The sequence below is a fragment of the Varroa jacobsoni genome, unplaced genomic scaffold (assembly GCF_002532875.2).
Source record: "Varroa jacobsoni isolate VJ856 unplaced genomic scaffold, vjacob_1.0 scaffold_755, whole genome shotgun sequence".
Classification (NCBI taxonomy): domain Eukaryota; kingdom Metazoa; phylum Arthropoda; class Arachnida; order Mesostigmata; family Varroidae; genus Varroa; species Varroa jacobsoni.
Genome location: NW_019213657.1, coordinates 21,171 through 30,687, shown reverse-complemented (window position 1 = coordinate 30,687; position 9,517 = coordinate 21,171). Strand labels below are relative to the sequence as shown.

The 9,517-nt window shown below is 40.9% G+C and overlaps 1 long non-coding RNA gene across 3 annotated transcripts; it reads left to right on the top strand.

Annotated features, from left to right (window-relative positions):
* Positions 1 to 6,785, top strand: LOC111263313 (uncharacterized). 3 transcript variants are annotated; one of them, XR_002682156.2, is made up of 3 exons: positions 170 to 916; positions 1,301 to 5,504; positions 6,456 to 6,785. It is a non-coding gene; the product is annotated as an uncharacterized LOC111263313 (long non-coding RNA). The 3 variants fall into 3 exon arrangements; XR_002682155.2 differs by having other exon boundaries at positions 170 to 1,157; XR_002682154.2 differs by having other exon boundaries at positions 1 to 5,504.
* Positions 6,786 to 9,517: the final 2,732 nt, after the last annotated feature.

The following is a 9,517-nucleotide window of genomic DNA, read 5'->3' as shown; positions in this document are numbered from 1 at the left end:
GATAATAGTTTGAGCAACAGGCCATAGGACAACCTTCTCAAAAGTTGTCGTGTACGCTGCGCATAGCCCTATTTACTATTAATACAATGTATACTTGCTACATAGCTCGTTCATGCTACATGAGGTGGAGTCGGCCCGTCACCTGATAGGAAGCGACGCGCGTGCACAATGTGCCATATCTCCCGTGTCTATTCCTTTTCTTTTTTTACCCCTTTCCCTTGGCACCGCTCTCTTTCCAGTCGAAAGTACAATCATCCAGACGCTCCAGCAGCACAGGTGGTGTTTAAGCAGACGACAATGACGTTGTCAGCTGTTGCGTTAACGTCAACGAAAGGCAGATGGACATCGTTCTTGACGTTAATGATGATCAGTAAAGGCAGTAGCCCCATGGCGGCGCGTGAATAACACTGCTTGAACGACGTTAACTTGCTAACCTACTATTTCGCCTATATATACAGGGGCAGCTAAGTTACTTCGATGACACAGGCCTGTTCATGCAGTCTGTCTTGGCCCATCTTGGATCAGCCTCTCGCAAGCCGAGCGTACTGGCACCTGTTCTGTGTCGTTGAATCCGATCACCATTAAGAAGCTGCTTTGTTCGTTCGTTCGTTCACCTTTTTAAAAAAAGCAACTAAAAGGTTGTTTTTATGGTGATGATTATTATTATGGCCTGTGTGTCTCCCGTCAACTAGGTCTCGCTCTTGAATACCTTGTCACTTTCCGTTTTCACTTAATATCAGATCTTCATAACCAAGCAATTTCGCCATGTGTAAACGTCGAAAGTATGTGAAACTCTTTCCCCATGAAGCAGCGACATCTGATTCACATTGAGACGATGGCCATCTCGCTGCACTGTGTCAACGAACTTCATCTAGGCATGGTGCTATGCGATAAACCGGTCTTACGAAAGAAGCAGGTTAGAAGATTTCGTTTTATATACGAAGTTGAAGAGTGCTGGCTTTCCTCACTTTCCCTCTTCCTCTCGCTCCGTCTCTCTCCCTCTCAAAGGGGTAGGAGACGGGGTAAGACTCGCTTACGCGAATGATAGCATTGGGCTGAGGTTTTGCGGAGCCGTTAAGCCGGAACAACAGCGTCAAGAAGTGCAGGCATGTTTGAAGGGATAGCAAAAGACGGCGAAAGGAGAATTTCGATGGCCGGTAGGTCGCAAAAAACGAAAATGATTAGGGGTTGGCTAAAGGAGGGATGACAGAGAGGTCGAAATAAGAGTTCCTACGATGAATTTCGCAAGCTGTTTATGTGATTCCATACGATCAATATCGCTTCTATCACACCTCTTCAGGTCGTTCGCCAGCTAGCCGCATGTGAAATGAACGGACGGGCGACTAGAAACGGAACGGACGGAAAAACGGTGAATGCGTAGGAACTGAGATGGGCGGTGGGATTCGAGCTGCTTTCCTTTAGACTTCTATATAGGTATTCTTTCGGCCGAAGCCTTTCGAATAAACTGGTTAGAACGTTCTTGCCATTGGTGAAGAGTGAACGTGGATCAGTTGTGAGCGTGGAAGGGACTACCGATTTTGTCGGAGATTCTATCGACTGAGGCAATTGTGGTAATATAATAAGTAATGAGGATGTTCTATTTTAAGATAGCCCCTTTTAGTTGATGCCGAAATGGGTACCATAGTAGTCGATTGAGTATTACTGTTTCTAAATGTACAGTTACAGTTATATCGTTAGGTTAATGTTGGCGTCGTATTGAAGTGTACATATCCACTAAAAAGCAGCTATAAAAATGAATTACTAAGGTAAGGTCGAATTGCGTACGATAAGAAAGCTCCTCTCTTCAAATAGATACGATATTGATACCCCTATAAGAGACACGCAGTACAGTTGCCAGAAAATCCGGCACAATGTGTTCATTCAATGCACAAGCTGAAAATATCGTATTCGAAATTTTTCTCTCGTGATCCATTCATCGCAATATTTCTCGATATTGCCATTCGTTCAAGTGAGCAAAACAGCAAACAACCAAAACAGAAGCCATTGTCAAATCCCAGGACGCATCAATGACTTCATTGGACTCGAATATCCAGTTGGATTTCGGCAAATTCACTCCAAATTGAAGATATGCAGCGAGCGTTCGTTAGAACTCAACAGGCCCTAGCCTTTTCCGTAACGCCTATACTCCTCAAAGCGATTCTTTCGCTCGTATAGTGGAATTATATGTACGATGCATTATCAATGCTTTCTGCAAAAATATGCATTACTCGTATACTAGTATTCTCTGAGCGAAGAACAAAGCGATTTTTGGTTAAGCCGAATGTAGGTCCAACTAAATTGAAGGCCGATAAAGTAAGCCTCGCAGACGCTGATTGACATGCAATTGCAGCTAATGATTTACATACGACGATGTACTACTGCTTGTAATACTGGGCAGATATCTGGAAAGGTAGATCTGTATAGCGCGGGCGGCGCCTGTGCTGGTGGCAGATGCCTAGTTGCATCGTGGCCTACAAGAGTGTACCTGGTGTGGACACGATGGAACGGTAATACGATTCAAACTTATTTGACTAGCAACATAATATAGCAGAGAGATAATAAGAGTTTCTTGATAGCGTCAAACTAGACGATAGTAAGGATCATGAAAATTATAAGTGACCCACCCCTAATAGGCGACAACGACTGTTGACCCAAGATTCACCGGCAGCATCAACTACATACCTCGAAACCTAGTTAGGCACATATAACACGAATGCTAGAGAACTTTCGGCTTTGCGTTTCTAGTCTTGTCACAACGCGTAAAAGTCTGTGCGCGTATTGGTAGCACGCTGTGAAAGAAACCAAGTGCCTCTAACACTAGAAAACAAAAGCTATAACGGTAGATCTATGTAGAACATGAGTAGGATCCCTTGTAAATGTGATCAACGAAAATTGTAAAGGTATTTTATTCGCGCGCCTCATCGTTCTGTAAATGCCGATATAATTTAGCTTGAAACATTCGCTGCGGCCAACTTTTCTCTCGGAATATAAAAGCAAGTTTCCGAATTGACCATATTTTCGCAGGTCTCTATCAAGCTAAAATCTGGAGCATTCGACTATAACAGTGTCGTTTTTCCAGCTAAAAAATCTGACCCCATACTATTACAAACGTTAAAATTTATGCAAACCGCTGGGCTTTGGAATTGGGTTAAGGTTTACTGTTACTTTCAACCGTAGAACAATGACGTGAAATTTACATTGAAATGCACGAAGACTCTAATCGATCCTTGAAGAAACGCATCTACGGAAAGTACATGCTTGTAACCGTTATAGTTCTTAAACCCAACAGAAGAAATCTTGGATGTAATGCCAACTTCATTTAGAATATTCGTTGTTGACTAAAGTTGTAAGTTAATCACCTATGAAGTATATGCATTAAAACAAAGTAGTGGAAAACACCGGCAGAATTTCATAAATGACCAAGGTCGAATTTATGTCGAAGTATGAATGATTAGTTTTATCGGACTTGTATTAAACCGACATTATTTGCTTAATTACTGTTCATATTAATAATTTTTTTTTTTTTCTTATAATCGTTCATGTTAGCTCAAATCGATTTCACAGATATATGGCACAAAAAGGAAGCTATACCTATTTCGTTCGCTTTTAAACCGACTAGGGTAAGAGATGTCCTTGTGACACATATTTGCCCTATCTAGGATAGGGCAAAAGTGTATTGACAGATTAAAAATGTTCACTTTCTTTTGTTACTCTCATTTTAACTCCGTTTTATTTGCCTACTACTAGACCAAGTGTACAATAAGGACGTTTAAACTGTTAAGAGAATTTTGCTTCACCCTGTATATGGTGTGCTACTATGAACTACGTGGGATACAAATATACAACGTTGTGATGCGGGTTTTTCATTGAATGAATAAAATCACGCGATTTTTCGGCTGGCCTGGAGTCAATTTATACGAATCTCATTTTTTACTCAGCTTCCGCATCCTTAGTATTTGGATCATAATTCATAAAAATGCCTTTAGATTTCAAGGTACGGTCTCGTGGAAGGCCTGCTCGATAAAAACCACAGATTTTCTTGGTGTTTTGCAATCTGATCACGTGCTGGCTGGTCTTTAGAAATTCAGTCTCAGTCGTTGAAATGTTTGTACCATTCACGTACTATGCCTTTGTTTAAGGCCACGTATCTTTCGTGAGTTCCCGCAATGCTGTGGCCTTTGAGGAATAAAAATTAAGCCATTGAAGGTTGATTTTGAACTCATTTCTGCCGAGGCAACTCAACTGTGTTCCATTCAAAAGTTGGTGTACTTGCCAGTAAGGTTTTGTCTGTTAGCGGCATGTAGGTTCACCCAATTCACTTGTAACAGCTTAATATCTATTGTCCCCCTTTCAATTACTCGCAGCATCTGAATATCCAGCCGTCGCACAGAACGGACCAGACATGTGATGCGGAAACAACATGAAACTGTGTGATAGCCTCGTAGCTTTCGGAGGTTCGGCGAAGCCTGCTGACATTGAAGCATTACCTCGACGATTCGTTTCTAGCGATTCCGCAAATAATGCATTTACTATTTGCAGCGAGCAGCTTTTGCAGTCCCTCACGTTCACTTTGAAGAACTGCAATCCTGAGTCTGCTGTAGTCCTTGTTTTTTTTTTTACTGTGAACAGGTGTACCTATCTATTTTCGGGAAGCACAAGATCTTAGACAAAGGAATGCTCATTAATAATACATTATTCTTAGCTAAGTAGGCCAAGTATTGGGCGTCTATCGTAAAGAGTCGCTGATTCGCGCCCACCTATACAGCTTGTATCAAAATCAAATACTATACGTCATTTCTGGTAGACTAGCATCTATCTCTAGAAATGTCAGATGTATCAAATTGACTTTCGAGCTTTTCTTTCACGGCTTCATTGTAGCGCCACTGTTTCGCCACCAACAGCATTTAATCTAGGAAGTCTTTTGGAAACCGCAATTTCTTTATCGCATTTGGTCAACCCAGTGTTCCGTCTGCTCAGTTATCTGATTATATACGACAAGTTTCAAAATGATACTAATGAGATATATATTTGCAGCAACTTGCGTAGTTATATATACAGACTGATAAACAAGAACGAATTTCACCTCAAGCTTATGATGTTTTCAGTAGAATAGCTGACTCTATAGAGTCGTTGTTGCCTTTCCATACGCTTGACATTGACAAAGTCCTTTACCCCTCGCAAAGTCTTTGGTTAACTAATACGCACATGTCTATCCATCTGTACGAGTTCGCGAGTCCACGGTCACCGATGTCAACGCTCAGGGTTTATTAGACCTGGCAGTTCCTACACAACAAATGTCTATCACCAATATGAACACATGGAGCACGCGACATACCGAGCGCCGAAGCCTCGATGTACCCATCCAAGTGGCCAAAAAACAGCTGGCTGTTTTACTTTTCTGTATACAACGGGATGACTACTAATCGTGGAACTATTCTGAATGAGCCATCACGGCACAGGAGCGCACGGCTAAAAAACAAGCCTAAACGACCGGAAATCTCCAGGTACAGTTCTAATTTTTAATAAGCACTTAAAGAATGCAGTGATACTTACGTCCGGTCGGGCCAGTTTATTTAATGAGTGTTTATAAAACCGACTCATATCCCGAATAGTCAGAAGTAATTCTCTTTTTAATCTTTAAAAATAAAGAATTTTTACATTGCTTCTTCAGGTAGAGATATCGCCAAGAATAGCTATTGCTGCGTCAGTACCAAGAAAAAGGTTCGTCTATCTTTTCAGACATCAAAACGCAATCTCTAATGAACGGTACAGCTTCAGTCAGGCTATATTGCCTATGTTAGTAGTGTACTGTCTTGACATAAATTAAAAAAAAAAAGGGTACTACATTGAGATCATAGTAATCATACGCCTCTTCGTAATATTAACCCCTGGCTATGCACAAGCTAATAATAATTAATAACGTCAACCTTTATTCAGAAAAAGCTTAAAATTAAGCACTCCTTTATAGATTTTTCAAAGATAGTTATCTCAATCTACAGTCCTATTAGTTATCGTGAAACGCAACTTCAAGAACGGGGCGTGGGGCTTCGAATAATAAGTAAGGTGCAGATGAAATGGCCGGCTAGGTGTTACTGACGTTTTACTTCCAGAGGGTAAAAGTTTAGTCTCGTCAACGAAGTTACATACGTAGGCGGTACACTTATCGCCGGTGTGAGATTATTTTATTCGTGCCCCATTCAACGAACGGATTTCTCAACTTCGATACTTGCAGCAAGCATAAGTTATAAGATTATGTAGTCTTGCTTCTTTTTTTTCACTGCTCAACCTTAATATTTAATTTAAGCAAACTGTTGATTTAAAGCAGTTGAGGACAACCTGAGCCAGCCAAGGATAACTTCAAACAAGTTTTAGAAAATGGTATACTCTTTCTGCGATACGTCACTTTTAATCAAAAAAAATTGGCAGACTTCCGTCTTTTGGCCATGTGATTGCAGAAGGAATTCATTTGAACTCGTGGAGTAAAAACGACCAAAACCGATTCACATTAATCTTCACTCAGGGCCATCGCGGGAGATTTGTAGAAGGTGGACAATGGCAAGAAGTTTTACATAGCAAGAGTCTGCGGAACCTCGCTTGCACAACGTACGATGCCACGCCGATGGCTTTCATTACCCGAAAATACTTATAGCTGTAGCAATGTGGATACATATAGCCATATTTGATCAATCACACACATCAAATATTATAGCGAGATTTGGTCAAGGTTTACTTTCCTTGTAAGGATAGCATGGTGGCAAAATAAACTACCTTAATGTTTTATGTGTTGTCTATATTGTTATATCTATATTAGGTGACAAATAAAAGTTAATTGACTATCAACAACGATGACTGATGCAGTCGACCAGAAACATAAGTATAACCTTCAATAGAGTAGCTTGGGTCGGCTTCGTTTATTTACTGTGGCAACCTCAGCGACCGCCACTTCTAGTGAGAGGAACCCTTGTTCAGTTGGCGTGTTGACGGCTTCGGGTTTAGGCTTTGTCTGGGTTTCACTCAGATTTTGCCTGGCTAGCTTCGCACGAAGGTCTATTACCCCCCCCAAGGCCGATAATAGTTACTGCGCTAACACATTGACAGTTACCTATTCATACGCAGGCGGGATTGGTCCGTTTTGATTACAATGCCTTTAATTCCTGAAGAGATGTTCGGTATCAGCCGTGTTAATAACTGTGGAGCAATAAATGCTTGTAACAGCAGCAGCAGTAACAGCCATTCCGTGGTTTAGGCCGAATTGTTGACGGCTCCAGCACATAGGGCCTGCTATCAACTACAGCTATACTTCTATACGGCTACACCTAAAGCAGCAGTGGCTATTCCTGAGGTCAACAAAGAGAGAAACGGCTCTTTGCGGAGACAACGGTACCTGTAATAATTTAATTCAAGCTCGTAATCTCACTAAGCAAAATCTATATATTATAGTGCATTACGCAGTAAATAAACTCCTATTGTTACACGTCCGACTACGTAGTACAATGGGAGGGAGAAATAACGCCATCTTGCTAGCAAATATCTTGTACTTGTTAGGTCGTGAACGCCTGTCTAGAATGTGTCTGGCAAACGGGTTAATGTATGTTTTGTAGCGTGCATACCTATTAAGGACCATGTATGAGCCAGAATTAGAAAGCATTTTTACTTGGTAAGAGTAAACGGTGCGTTGAGTATCGCTTAGTCGCGATGACCAACACAACGAATATTCCGGTATGGAGACCTACCTGAATAAGGCGCGCCTCCGATTTTGAGGTCTCTCTTTTGGCAAACCTCTGATGTTACGATCTTATAAACACAGTTTTCAATAGTGCGAGTTAGAGTTAGACATAGAGAGGTACTCACGAATAGTTTTTTTTTGTTAAACAGGTGGTTACAGGTAACCATACTAACTTACTAGGGATGACGATTTCCAAAAGTCCATATATTTTAAAACGTGTCAACTGTTTCCTGCTTATTACTATAGGCAGACCTATTCACTGCAGCCTTGCATAATTACGCCTACGTACTTTGTAATATTTTTCTTGCCTGTAACAAAATCATGTCTTAGTCCTTACACAAACGTAACTGAGGACAATGTTGATGCACGATCATGATAAAATACCTTTACTGTGGAAACAACGCGTTCTTATCTACTACTACGCTCACCCACAGAAGCCCGAGAGACCAACAAGAATCCCTATTGCTAAATATTGAATTCAGTAAACCTCCAGACGCGACATCCCGGACGAGAAAAGCCAAACACAGGAAAGTCACTAAAAGCCTTTCTGCGCTCTTAAACTAGATAGTTCATTTGGCAGGACCAGGCCATGTGTGAGAATGTCCGTAGGACACCCACGAGCCTTAAAGGCGACCCTGGCTAATACAACCCTATTAACGGACCATTCTCTTTTTGACCGCTACGGCCGCACTCGTTTGAGCTTGCGTCCTTATTTCATTTTGTCACATTAAGACTTAAGTCTGAACTAATGACTATAAGATCAAGTACGTTGAGCAGCTTTCGAGTTCATCAAAGAGTCCAAACCCGTTTTGTTGAATAAGCAAATTCTGCATTATGTCCAAGTTACCATTACGAAGTTGTAGGGCAACGATCACATTCTTTAGGTACGTCCATCACCATCATTAGTCATGTCACAAAATGACGTAGTCATAAAAACTATTCTTTATTGGCCAGTAAACCGTATGTGAACCGATCAATAAAAGAAACGCCCGGCATTTTCTACTAAGCTATTTTAATCGATGTCTTTCTGCCATTTTTTGGTAATACCTAAGTTCCATTCGGCGATATTCCATTAAGTGGAAAATTAACATCATTAAAGGGGTTCTGCAGAGACTGAAACAGATGATAGCCTGACGATGTAAGATACGGCAGATATGGTCAAGATATTAAAACTTCCCATCAAAGTCCTCTTAAATTTTACTGGGTAACGGTAGAGGTATATGTCGTCTAATGCCGTCATAGTCAAGAATGACGCCTTTTTTTTTGCGTACAAGTCTCGAGTGATTTTTTTTCAGCGGATTGTTGTAATCTTCTTAGTTGTTGATAGAAGAGGTCTAAATGAATAAGTTTGCTAGCCGATAGAAACTCATAATGCATGATTCCTTTCCAATCGCAGCAAGCGCATAACATCACCTTGTTTATTATCGATTCGAGCTCTGGTACAGATTGTGGAGCAGACGTTTTTTTAGTTGTACATTATTATTTTTATTGTATGTCATCTATTTTTCATCATCCGCGATCGACTGTTTTAAAAATTCGATTTCGTTAAGCTTCTATAGAATTTCATGATTGCAAATACGATTCTTTTAGGTCCATGCGTGTAGAACCCAGACATTAAGCTTTTCCTGTGACCAGCATCGATGGTTTAACAATATTATACCTATTCACGCGTGGGTTTTGCTCAACTTTCGCATTGATTCATCTACCTTTTTGGACAATTAATCGACTGCTATAGGGAGCATCTTTCACATCGAAGTCTCCAGAACGAACATGACAAAACCATCTGCGAAG